General features: G+C 38.6%; 1 protein-coding gene across 2 annotated transcripts in view; it reads right to left on the bottom strand.

The window, feature by feature from the left end:
• The window catches only part of SLC7A9 (solute carrier family 7 member 9), a 124,948-nt gene extending 112,482 nt beyond the window's left edge, over positions 1–12,466 (bottom strand). For both annotated transcript variants that reach the window (XM_056525747.1, XM_056525748.1), the window contains exons 1-3: positions 12,287–12,466; positions 4,370–4,416; positions 4,045–4,212 (exon numbers count right to left, since the gene is read on the bottom strand). The gene's annotated coding sequence lies outside the window, so the exon portion shown is untranslated. The remainder of the gene's footprint in view (positions 1–4,044; positions 4,213–4,369; positions 4,417–12,286) is intronic.
• Between the last annotated feature and the right edge of the window lie 345 nt (positions 12,467–12,811).

Consider the following 12,811-nt stretch of genomic DNA (forward strand, 5'->3'; position numbering starts at 1 on the left):
ACTCCGGTGGAAAACAACTTTTTCAACTGGTGCCAGAAAGTTAAACAGATTTGTAAATTGCTTCTATATAAAAATCTTAATCCTTCCAGTACTTACCAGCTGCTGTATGCTGCAGAGGAAGTTAGTTCTTTTCAGTCTGATCACAGGGCTCTCTGCTGACACCTCTGTAAATGTTTGGAACTGTCCAGAGCAGAAGAGTTTTGCTATGGGGATTTCCTCCTGCTCTGGACAGTTCCTGACATGGACAGAGGTGTCAGCAGAGAGCACTGCAGTCAGGCAGAAAAGAAATATACAACTTCCTGTGGAGCATACAACAGCTGATAAGTACTGGAAGGATTAAGATCTTTAAAGAAGTAATTTACAAATCTGTTTAACTTTCTGGCACCAGTTGATATTTAAAAATATGTTTTCCAATGGAGTACCCCTTTAAAAAGCATATGGATCTGTGGAGACAAGGCTCCACAAAAGTGATGGCAGCTGATGTTTTAATTTTTTTGGGGGTGGGGGGAGCCAAAAGGTGTTCTTAAAAATAAAATGTATGAGATTTGCTGCATATTTTTGCTGCATATTTTCTGCAGCTGATTAATTTTAATGGGTAGCTTAATCAGCTGCAAAAAATATGCAGCAAAAATATACAGCAGAACCTGTATGTGTGAACCTACCCTTACACAAGTAATAGTACTGTCTATTGTGGTGTCTAAAAATGCTAATTAGCTCCAATTGCAAGTTAAACACAATCCATGGGCATGGAAAAGTGAAAACCACTGAGACCTTAAAGGGAACCAATCAGCATATTTTAGCATATATAACGCTTGGCAATGCGTTATATATGCTAAAACAGTTATCCTCACCATCTCCGGGGGAAGTTTGTGCCCCCAGGAAGGGTGAATATAATAAGTTACAAAGTCCCCCCCCGGCTGCCCGGCAAGTAGTCCCCTGGGCGGGGACTTACACTTACCAGCTCTGTTCACTGCGGCCGTGGCTCCGCCCCGACAGCTTGAATGACGGCTCGCGCCATCTCTCTGCTCCGTCTGCTTAGGGAGAAAAAAATGTATTTAACAAAATTTATATTTTTTTATAATGAAGTTTTAATACATTTTTAAACAGGGATCAATTTATGTGGGCGGGCAGGGAACTTAAATGTAGCCGTCAATAATAAAAATTTATAAAAGGGCCATTTAAATGTAAAAATAAAATATTCTTGATAATTCATTTTGTAAAACATTTTATTAGTAATGTATTGTAATAGTGGCCCTCATTTACTAAGAAAATCGGGTTGTAAGTCTATGTTGCTTTCTTACCCGACTGCTTTTTTCCCCTGGTATTTATTATTATGTCGCATCCTGTTTGTCGCACGTGGGTTTTGTAGGTTTTGGTTTCCAACTCCTCTGAGCTGTCGGGAAAAAATCCACAACAATTCAACAAATTCGGGTTGGAAACCTTAATAAATACGTGGGAAAGCTCAGAAATGTCGGGTTACGCCCCTTTTTCGGGTTTGGGAGAATCCACATCGGGTCCGTCGGGAAAAAATGTCGCATAGTGTCGCAGACTGGCGCACAATGTCTGCGACATGGCGCAGACAAAGATGCGCCAAAAAAACCCGACAAAAGAGGTCGGGTTTAGAATAGTAAATGAGGGCCAATGTGTTTAATAAAGTGTGTGTGTTTTTAACTTTTCTTTCTTTCTTTTTTACTTTTTTTGTTAGTACTACTACTCCCAGCATGGAACAGACTGTTCCATGATGGGAGTAGTGGTACCTTCACTAATAAAAAGAATAAAGAAAAAAAAGTTAAAAAAGTATACACTTTATTAAACACATTATTAACCCCTTAAGGACTCAGGGTTTTTCCATTTTTGCACTTTCGTTTTTTCCTCCTTACCTTTTAAAAATCATAACCCTTTCAATTTTCCACCTAAAAATCCATATTATGGCTTATTTTTTGCGTCGCCAATTCTACTTTGCAGTGACATTAGTCATTTTACCAAAAAATGCACGGCGAAACTGAAAAAAAAATCATTGTGCGACAAAATCGGAAAAAAAAACCGCCATTTTGTAACTTTTGGGGGCTTCCGTTTCTACTCAGTGCATAATTCGGTAAAAATTACACCTTATCATTATTCTGTAGGTCCATATGGTTAAAATGATACCCTACTTATATAGGTTTGATTTTGTCGCACTTCTGGAAAAAATCATAACTACATGCAGGAAAATGTATACGTTTAAAAATGTCATCTTCTGACCCCTATAACTTTTTTTCCACGTACAGGGTGGTATGAGGACTCATTTTTTGCGCCGTGATCTAAAGTTTTTATGGGTATGATTTTTGTTTTGATCGGACTTTTTGATCACTTTTTATTCATTTTTTTAATGGTATAAAAAGTGACCAAAATACGCTTTTTTTGAACTTTTGAATTTTTTTGCGTGTACGCCATTGACCGTGCGGTTTAATTAATGATATATTTTTATAGTTCGGACATTTACGCACGCGGCGATACCACATATCTTTATTTATTTATTTTTTTACACTGTTTTATTTTTTTATGGGAAAAGGGGGGTGATTCAAACTTTTATTAGGGAAGGGGTTAAATGACCTTTATTAACACTTTTTAAAAAAAAATTTTTTGCAGTGTTATAGGTCCCATAGGGACCTATAACACTGCACACACTGATCTCCTATGCTGATCACTGGCGTGCATTAACACGCCTGTGATCAGCATTATCGGCGCTTGACTGCTCCTGCCTGGATCTCAGGCACGGAGCAGTCATTCGTCGATCAGACACCGAGGAGGCAGGTAAGGGCCCTCCCAATGTCCGATCAGCTGTTCGGGACGCCGCGATTTCTCCACGGCGGTCCCGAACAGCCCGACTGAGCAGCCGGGATACTTTCAGTTTCACTTTAGAAGCGGCGGTCAGCTTTGACTGCCGCTTCTAAAGGGTTAATACCGCACATCGCCGCGATCGGCGATGTGTGGTATTAGCCGCGGGTCCCGGCCGTTGATGAGCCGTTAAGGGATTAAAATACATTACTAAAAAAAAGTTTAACAAAATTAATTATAAAAATATATTATTTTTACATTTAAATGGCCCCTTTCTACAATTTTATTATTGTTGGCTACATTTTTAGTTCCCTGCCTGCAAAACATAAATTTATCCCTGTTTAAAAATTAATTAAAATTTCATTATAAAAAATATAAATTTTGTTAAATACAATTTTTTCCATGCCTACTGTATCTTTTTTTATTTTTTTGGTACCCTATGAAAATTTAATAAAAAAAGGTATCTCCATCCCTTTTTTGGATCGCTCCTAAAAAGAATAAAAACCGTGTACAAAAATGCCAAAGTTAAAACCCACATGCCGTTTTTCTATGGGAGAAAAAACGCCCTCAAAAAACCAAGTGGAAACTTTGCCTCACTGATGCAAGGGCCAGATAAACACCTATTACCACTATGATGCAGATCAGCCACAATGCTATACGCACAGGTGCAAAATACTGATGAAAAACCACTCACACACCTACTATTTATGAGGGTGGTAGCTGCTTACTATTATAACTGCACACTGATAAAGAGCATATAAAGAGTGCCATTTTTAAAACCATTAAAAAAGCTTATAAATTCAGCAGCAATTTTTAACATACAGTGGCACTCCAATGGTGATTAAATGGTGGCTATTTATTCACCCAATTTTGAGAGACCAACACACTATATATTTTTTCAGTAATAATGGCTATTTATTCAATCACACAAGTGAGCAACGTTTCGGTCACCTCACGTGACCTTTGTCAGGCAATACAATAAAGAAAGTGCAGGGTTTAAATATGGTGTACATCATGATTTCACATGTTACATCATAGCCTAATTATCATACGTAAGTAAACATAGTGAATACATAGCAATCTGAACAGTGCAGAAAATACATCAGTATATCGGCACAACTTAATAGCAGTGGGTAGTGAATAAAACATTACGTGGTCATACAATATACAGTGCAATGATCAGTGTATCGGGTGACAGTAATCATATAGTAATGCTTCTAAGAATACCTTCCGGTCAGGAGGAGGAATTCATGACCACCCACATGGAGTTGTAAAACATTCAAGCATATGCAAAAGTATATTCAGCACATCTCTGTGTGCGCCAGAGTCCCGGTCCGTGGTCCACCATATGGTCCACCATAGGGGGGCCAGTTGGATTTGATGAGGCACCAGTCCCTGATTGGGGCAAAAAAGGGCCTAATTAATTGAACGTAATAGTAGCCCATATATGTAAAAATAACTGAATCATCGAATGGCCGGATCCAGTCACTATCCTACATGAATATTATGAAACACATAAAGAAATAACAATGCAATGCAATATTAAGTTAACCTCCATGTCTTCTTGTGAGGGGTCCGTTCCGTACTCCTGACCCGAATCTATAAAATAAAAGAGAAAGAAAAAAGTATTAATACCATACATACACTGACCGGAAAGGAATACATGTTATAACATATTCAGGCTTCACATATACTGTGTGAAATTGTGTTTGTGGCCTATTTCATGCTGCACTCATATGAATATACAGTATAACGTATCCATTAAATTTTGCCCTTACTTTGCCATCCACTAACATGGTGTCCTGCACCACCAGTGCAGAATGCGCAGGCGCAGAGTGATCAGAGCCGCAATATGTCACTCCTCCTCCTGACCGGAAGGTATTCTTAGAAGCGTCACTATATGTTTACTGTCACCCGATACACTGATCATTGCACTGTATATTGTATGACCACGTAATGTTTTATTCACTACCCACTGCAATTAAGTTGTGCCGATATACTAATGTATTCACTGCACTGTACAGATTGCTGTATTTACGTATGATAATTAGGCTGATGTAACAGGATATGACATCATGACGTACACCATATTTAAAGCCTGCATTTTCTTTATTGAATTGCATGACAAAGGTCACGTGAGGTGACCGAAATGTTGCTAACTTGTGTAATTGAATACAAGTCATGGCTGTAAATGTTGGCACCCCTGAAATTTTTCAAGAAAATGAAGTATTTCTCACAGAATAGGATTGCAGTAACATATGTTTTGCTATACACATGTTTACTCCCTTTGTGTGTATTGAAACTAAGCCAAAAAAAGGGAGGAAAAAAGGAAATTGGAAATAATGTTACACCAAACTCTAAAAATGGTCTGGACAAAATTATTGGCACCCTTTCAAAATTGTGGAAAAATAAGATTGTGTCAAGCATGTGATGCTCCTTTAAACTCACCTGGGGCAAGTAACAGGTGTAGGCAATACAAAAATTACAGCTGAAAGAAGATAAAAAGGATAGAAGTTCACTTAGTCTTTGCATTGTGTGTCTTTGTGTGCCACACTATGCATGGACAACAGAAAGAGGAGAAGGGAACTGTCTGAGGACTTGAGAACTAAAATTGTGGAAAAATATCAACAATCTCAAGGTTACAAGTCCATCTCCAGAGATCTAGATTTGCCTATGTTTACAGTGCGCAACATTATCAAGAAGTTTGCAACCCATTGCACTGTAGCTAATCTCCCTGACCATGGATGGAAGAGAAAAATTTATGAAATGTGTCAATGCAGGATAGTACGGATGGTGGCTAAGCAGCCCCAAACAAGTTCCAAAGACATTCAAGCTGTCCTGCAGGCTCAGGGAGCATCAGTGTCAGTGCAAACTATCAGTCGACATTTACCGTAAATGAAATAAAACGCTATGGCAAGAGACACAGGAGAACCACACTGCTGACACAGAGGCATAAAAAAAGCAAGACTACATTTTGCCAAAATGAACTTGAGTAAGCTAAAATTCTTCTGGGAAAACATCTTATGGACAGATGAGACCAAGATAGAGCTTTTTGGTAAAGCACATCATTCTACTGTTTACTGAAAACCAAATGAGGCCTACAAAGGAAAGAACACAGTACCTACAATGAAATATGGTGGAGGTTCAATGATGTTTTGGGGCTGTTTTTCTGCCTCTGGCACTGTGTGCCTTGAATGTGTGCAAGGTATAATGAAATCTGAGGATTACCAACAGATTTTGGGTCGCACTGTACAGCCCATTGTCAGAAAGCTGGGTTTGCATTCGAGATCTTGGGTCTTCCAGCAGGACAATGACCACAAACATATGTCAAAAAGCACCCAGAAATGGATGGCAACAAAGTGCTGGAGAGTTCTGAAATGGCCAGCAATGAATCCAGATCTAAATTCCATTGAACAAAATTGCTGTTGGGAAAAGGTGCCCTTCCAATAAGGGTGCGTTCACAAGTCGGAATTCTCGCGGATGAATTCCGCGAGCAGAGCTTCAGCCTGGCGGCCGCCACCGAAGGTACTTCGGCGCTAGGGCCGCGGGGCACTGAGCCTTCACCATTGACGGCTATGCAGTGCTCGCGGAATCCGCGCAAAGAATGAACATGTTCTTTCTTTGCGCAGAACACTTTCAGCGGCGGAAATGTCCGCCGCTCAAATTCCGCAGTGTGAACGGGTCTCACGGAAACCTGTTCACACTAATGTTAAAGTTCACACCGCGGAATTCCGCCCGGAAATTCTGTGGGAATTCCGTTGTGTGAACGGGGCCTAAGAGAGATCTGGAGCAGTTTGCAAAGGTAGAGTGGTCCAATATTCCGGCTGAGAGGTGTAAGAAGCTTATTGATGGTTATAGGAAGCGACTGATTTCAGTTATTTTTTCCAAAGGGTGTGCAACCAAATATTAAGTTAAGGGTGCCAATAATTTTGTCCAGCCCATTTTTGGAGTTTGGTGTGACATTATGTCCAATTTGCTTTTTTTTCCTCCCTTTTTTGGTTTAGTTTCAATATACACAAAGGGAATAAACATGTGTATAGCAAAACATGTGTTACTGCAATCCTTTTCTGTGAGAAATACTTCATTTTCTTGAAAATTTCAGGGGTGCCAAAATTTACGACCAAGACTGTAAATAGCCACCATTTAATCACCACTGGAGTGCTACTGGGTTTCTATTTGCTGTATATTGTGGGTGCCCAGGACGAGAGCCCGACCGCAGTCTGCACCCGTACACCGAGGATATTGTTGCCTTCTTTTTCTGTGACTAATTCCTGTGACCAATTTAGTCCTGAAGTGGTGTTGATAGGCCTATATTCACAGTAAACATGGTAGATAAAAGCACAGAAATGTTTATTTACAGAATATACCAGATATGTGGTCATAAACTTTCTGTGCTGGGCTATGTTCACACACTGTTTTTACAGGCAAAAAAGCATCCGTATATTCAGCATGACAAATGACAAAATGTATGGTGCAACTATAAAATATTATTTGTGGGGTGAAATTAAAACAAACCAAAAACATTTTGTAAATTTTGGGGGCTTCAGTTTCTCTGCAGTGCACTTTTCGGTAAAAAATTACACCATACCTTTATTCTGTAGGTCAATACAATTACAAGGATACCCAATTTATATACCGTAGATCTTATTTTATTTTACTACCGTACTTTAATAAAATTATAACTACATGCACCAAAATTTGTATACTTAAAATTGTCCTCTTCTGACTGCTATATCTTTTTTTAATATATTTTTTGCACTTTGATCTGTAGTTTTTATCACTACTATTTTTGTTTTGATGGGACTTTTTGATCACTTTTTATTCATTTTCTTATGGTATGTGAAGTGACCAAAAATGCACAATTTTGAACTTTAGAAATTTTTTTTATGTGCACTCCATAAACCAAGCAATTTCATTTACATTATATGTACCAAATATGTTTATGTAAAAAAAAATTTACATTATTTTATAAAAAAAAATTGGAAAATAGGGGGATTCTAAAAATGGGTTAATTCAATTTTTTTAACACTTTTTTTTCCCTTTTTTTTAGTCCCCATAGGGGGCTATACCATGCAATCTTGTGATTGCATACACTGTTCAATGCTGAGCTTTGGCTCAGCATTGATCAGTGAGTGTTATTGGCACTCTGCTGCTGTAGGCTGCTGAAGCTTTCTGGAGCATCAGAGCACCGATTGGACATCAAGGAGGCAAGTTGGTTCCCTCCCGGCATCCACTCAGCTGATCAGGACTCCGTGATTTTGCCATGGATGTCCCAATTAGTGTTGAGCGGCATAGGCCATATTCGAATTCGCGAATATTCGCGAATATATGGACGAATATTCGTCATATTCGCGAATATTCGCATTTTCGTAATATTCTCGCATATGCGAATATTCGCGGGTGTGGAAATTCGCATATGCAAAAAATAGCTTATGTAAATTTTTCGCATATGCGAAAATTCGCACGCCGGTCTCACACAGTAGTATTAGAGCCTTCTTTACACCACACAAGCTGGAAGCAGAGAGGGATGATCACTGTGATGTGTATTGTGAAAAAAAATTAAAATAAAATAAATAAAATAAACGAATATTCGTAATTACGAATATATAGCGCTATATTCGCAAATATTCGCGAATATGCGATATTCGCGAATAAAATTTGAATTGCGAATATTCGCAAGCAACACTAGTCCCAATCAGCTCACTGAGCTAATCGGCAACATTTAAAACCCTGAAAGGGTTAATTCCGGGCATCGGCCCAATCGGCGATGTACAGGTACGCCCTTGGCCCTTAAAAGATTGAATAGTCATTTTTTTTTTTAAACTTAGCATACATACTTAGCATACTTAGCATGTAGATCAATAGTACAAGTGAATATAAAAAACTTATATGTGATGCTTTTGTAATATTTCTCATTAGAAAAAATATATTTCTTTCTCCTGTTTCTCTTGTTATCAAGCTTCCCTCACTCCCTCTCCTGTGAGGCTATGTTCACATGGCGGAATTTCTGTGGGGAAATCAGCGGGAGAATTCTGCCAAAATTTACTGCCCAATGACTTTAAGGGAATTCCGCTGTCCCATTCATACAGTGGAATTTCTGCAACAGCAATTCCGCATTCTGTTAAATGTAAGATTTTTATATAGAAGTAATTTACAAATCTGTATAATATTCTGGCACCAGTTGATTTTAAAAAATGTTTCCCACTGGAGTACCCCTTTAAGAGCTGGAATGACAGGTGCCTCACATGTTGGGTGCCCAATCGGGACCTCAACATATTTGTGAGGTGTTGATAGGTTTCTATGGCAACTGGAGGCCTTCACTGGGCCTCTGGGCCTTCCACAGTATGATCTACAAATAGAATTTTCTTCTGGCAGTCTCTACTAGCAGAGCATAGATCTAACTGATCAATGTTATATATTAGCATAGTACTGATCAGTATAAGCAATCTAAACATTGCTTATAAATGTCCCCTAGAGAGATTCAAAAGCTTTAAAACAAATAATTATAATTTTTGTTTATATACAAAAGCCTATTCCCCTCTAAAAGAATAAAATCATCCCCTTTTCCCATTTTTTAAATAAAAACAAACAAACAAAACAAACATATTTGGTATTCCCTTGTGGAATTGTCTGACCTATTAAAATATAAAATTATTAATCCCATATGATAAATTAAGTAAATGAAAACATGAAGCCAGAATTGCTAATTTGATCATATTTTAGAAATACATTTAATGAGATCAATAAGTCCCATGTAAGCCGAAGTGGTACCAATAAAACCTACAGATCACAGCACAGAAAAACAAAACAAAAGAAAAGTTATAGGGGTCAGAACAGGGCGACTATAAGCATATTTATTTTGTAAAAAAAAAAAAAAGTTGTACAATGCTACAATAGCACAAAAGCTATGTAAATATGGATATCCTTGTATTCATATTGAAGCATAGAATTAATATAACTTACGGTATTTACCGTGAAGTGCAATGTGTAAAAATGAAATCCCTTTTTATTAAGGGTTCTGTTAGTGGCCTATTATGTGACCTATCTTGGTCATCAGGATGTGGAGTTTTTCTTTCTTTAATTTTTTTCATCACTGCCTTTTATGTTATCTGTGTGCCAGTACATAATTAAAAACTTTATGTAACTTGTATAAAAACATACACATCCAGTAATTTTTTTTCCTACATTGAAGATTCATATTGAAGACATGAACACTATTAAAAGGAAACTGATAGGCTGTTCACCCGCACTAAACCCAATACACGGGGTTATAGTGCGGGTGAACAGCATTAAAGCAAGGGGTCACAAACATAAATCACTCCAGTGGATTAAAAGTTCTGCCTCCCTATATCTGAATTGCTACAATGCTGCTGTGTACAATAGAGGTGGGGAGCCGGCTTGCCGAACTCCCCTGCCTCTCCTATATGCCTATGCCTGCTTCTGATATGAATTTCTTCACTCTCACGTCCTAGTGACGTGAGTGACATTGTAGTTTTACAAAAATGTAGCCTCTTAATAAATGCTTAATACTCCAGATAGGAGTTGGAGTAGATTTGATAATTTTTCCAGTTTTTTGGCATAAATTTTTGGCATGCAAAGGGGCTCCATTTCACACTTTCACACTAAGTCACCAGCACTTCATAAAAAGTGATGAAAATGGTGTAAAAAGTCACACATTGTTTTTTTATTTTTCTAACTGGAACGTGCAGGAAAAGCTGTAACTGTTGAAGCTGAAAAAATATTGCAAATTGATGCAAAATTCATTCCTATCTATGATTGTAGTGAAGGATGATCTTCGTAACTCCTGCTGAAGTAAAGGAAAATAAATTCTGTCAATCTTCCCTGCTTTATGTCACTAACCTGAAAATAAGCTCTCAGGAGCAATGGACCCCACAAATGGTTGGACCCTGACCCATCAATGTTTTATGACATATCTGTATCTTGAAAGAGTTGGAGACGTTGCACTGCCCACGGGTGAGGGATATACTCCAGCAGGGAGATATATGCACTGTGCTGATATAATGTGTCGTTGTGCTACTCTAGTCTCAAGCAAGAGTCCCAGAAACAGTATGTAAAAGAAGAACAATAGACGAGCGACACCCCCCCCCCAGGACATAATATTCAATCAGCTTTATTCTTCAATACACGGAGCATACATTGCAGTGCAGGTGCATCACAGAGCAAGCTGGGTAAGTTCACCTGGCAACGGCGGCCATTTCACCCTAACTAGCGGTTCATCAGTCATCACCAGGGGCCTGATGAAATGCTAGTTAGCGTGAAACGGCTGCCGTCGCCAGGTGAACTTCCCCTGCTTGCTCTGTGAGGCACCTGCACTGCAATGTATGCTCCGTGTATTGAAGAATAAAGTGGATTGAAGATTATGTCCGGGTGAGTGCACTCATCTATTGTTCTTCTTTTACATATGTTTGATGACATATCTAGTTGATCTTTCATAAAACATTCATAGTGTAGCTTTGTACTTGTGTCACATCAGCCAACCTGACATTAAGGAGTACTACAGCAGTTTTAATTTATATTCTTAAAAATCATTGTAAAAAAACTGACATTACTAAGTAGGGTCCATCAAATATGGATAAACTTTCCTTGTAGTCTTACATCATTAACTGTAACCAAACAAGTATGAAGACCAGTAAACGTGTGCTTTAACACACAACTATACAATAGAACACATCATACTAACAGTGTTGGTGCTTTCTGAGTGTGCAGGTTAAACCCTGTCCCTGATGAAGGCACTATATTCTGCAGGTGTATGTTGGATTTTAGGTAGGTATCAACCACTTCAAAAAGAGACTAGGTCGGCACTGCCTATAGATCACCATTTAGAGTTCATTAATATTCATGAAACCTAAAACTTTGGTAAAAAAAAACTGTGATGCTGTTACTTGCAATTCTTCACAATCACATTTATACAGCCGGAGAGATAAAAAAAGAAAAAAGTATTTGCGCAGTCTACAAGGCTACCTCTAATGTAAAACATCACCCAGGTGTTGTGTCTTCAGAATTTTCAGGACAATCCTTTATCAGTCAATTGAGATGTCTGCATTTGGACGCACCATTTGCACATGTGGTTCTAAAGTATCTTCTTTCAAAAAAGATAAGCATAATCTCCTTTCTATGTCCGGACCAAATAATAAAAAGCCTTTAATACTCTATAGCTAGGTGTATTAGAGAAACTAAACTGCTTACCATGCTTCTAGCCAGCTCTTACCTCAGGGTGTCAGGGCTAATTTCATCATGTCCATTTCCAATTCTATGGCAAAAGTTCAGTCCTTTCTATAGACCAGATATGTTGTGTGACATCATGCCTCTCCTTATATCTTTGAAGCCATTACAGTCTCTCTACGCAATCTTTAGCAGCATTGCGGTTCATTTTATAATCAGCAATATGTATCCCTCCCTAAAACATTCTTGCTATATCAAAGGTAGAAAAAATGTGTATACCGCTTACCTCACCCGTGCTTGTAAATTTGGCTCTCTCCAGCTGTCCACTGGTAGAATCCACAGCCATGGAAGTTGGTAAATGTGGTAACCTAGTGACTTTAAAAAAACAAGTGTTTTTATAAAACATTAAGGGTAGGGTCACACATTGAGTATATGCAGCGTATTTTATGCTGCACAAAATGCGCAATGAGGTTTGACGACAGACCCGCATGTCACAGTCACGTCGGCACCCTGGTTCTGCCTCAAGCCTCACTGGTCTTCTTTGATCGGAGTTGTTCACTTTTTTTCACCTTCTTCTCCATCAGGCTCAGACCTCCACAAACACTTTTCACAGCTATGACTTGTCTCTGCAGAATCTGTCAGACACACATTTTAGTCTTTTCTCCAGCACCATTCCCACCTCTATACAAACTCCCCATCAATATTGCCTCACATAGTATTAGTGCCCATTTTGTGCCCCCAAACACATGCACACGTGCACAGCTCCTATGTACACGCACATACAATAAATACCATAGTTCTCCTCCAGTTC

Source organism: Hyla sarda, chromosome 6, assembly GCF_029499605.1.
Source record: "Hyla sarda isolate aHylSar1 chromosome 6, aHylSar1.hap1, whole genome shotgun sequence".
Classification (NCBI taxonomy): domain Eukaryota; kingdom Metazoa; phylum Chordata; class Amphibia; order Anura; family Hylidae; genus Hyla; species Hyla sarda.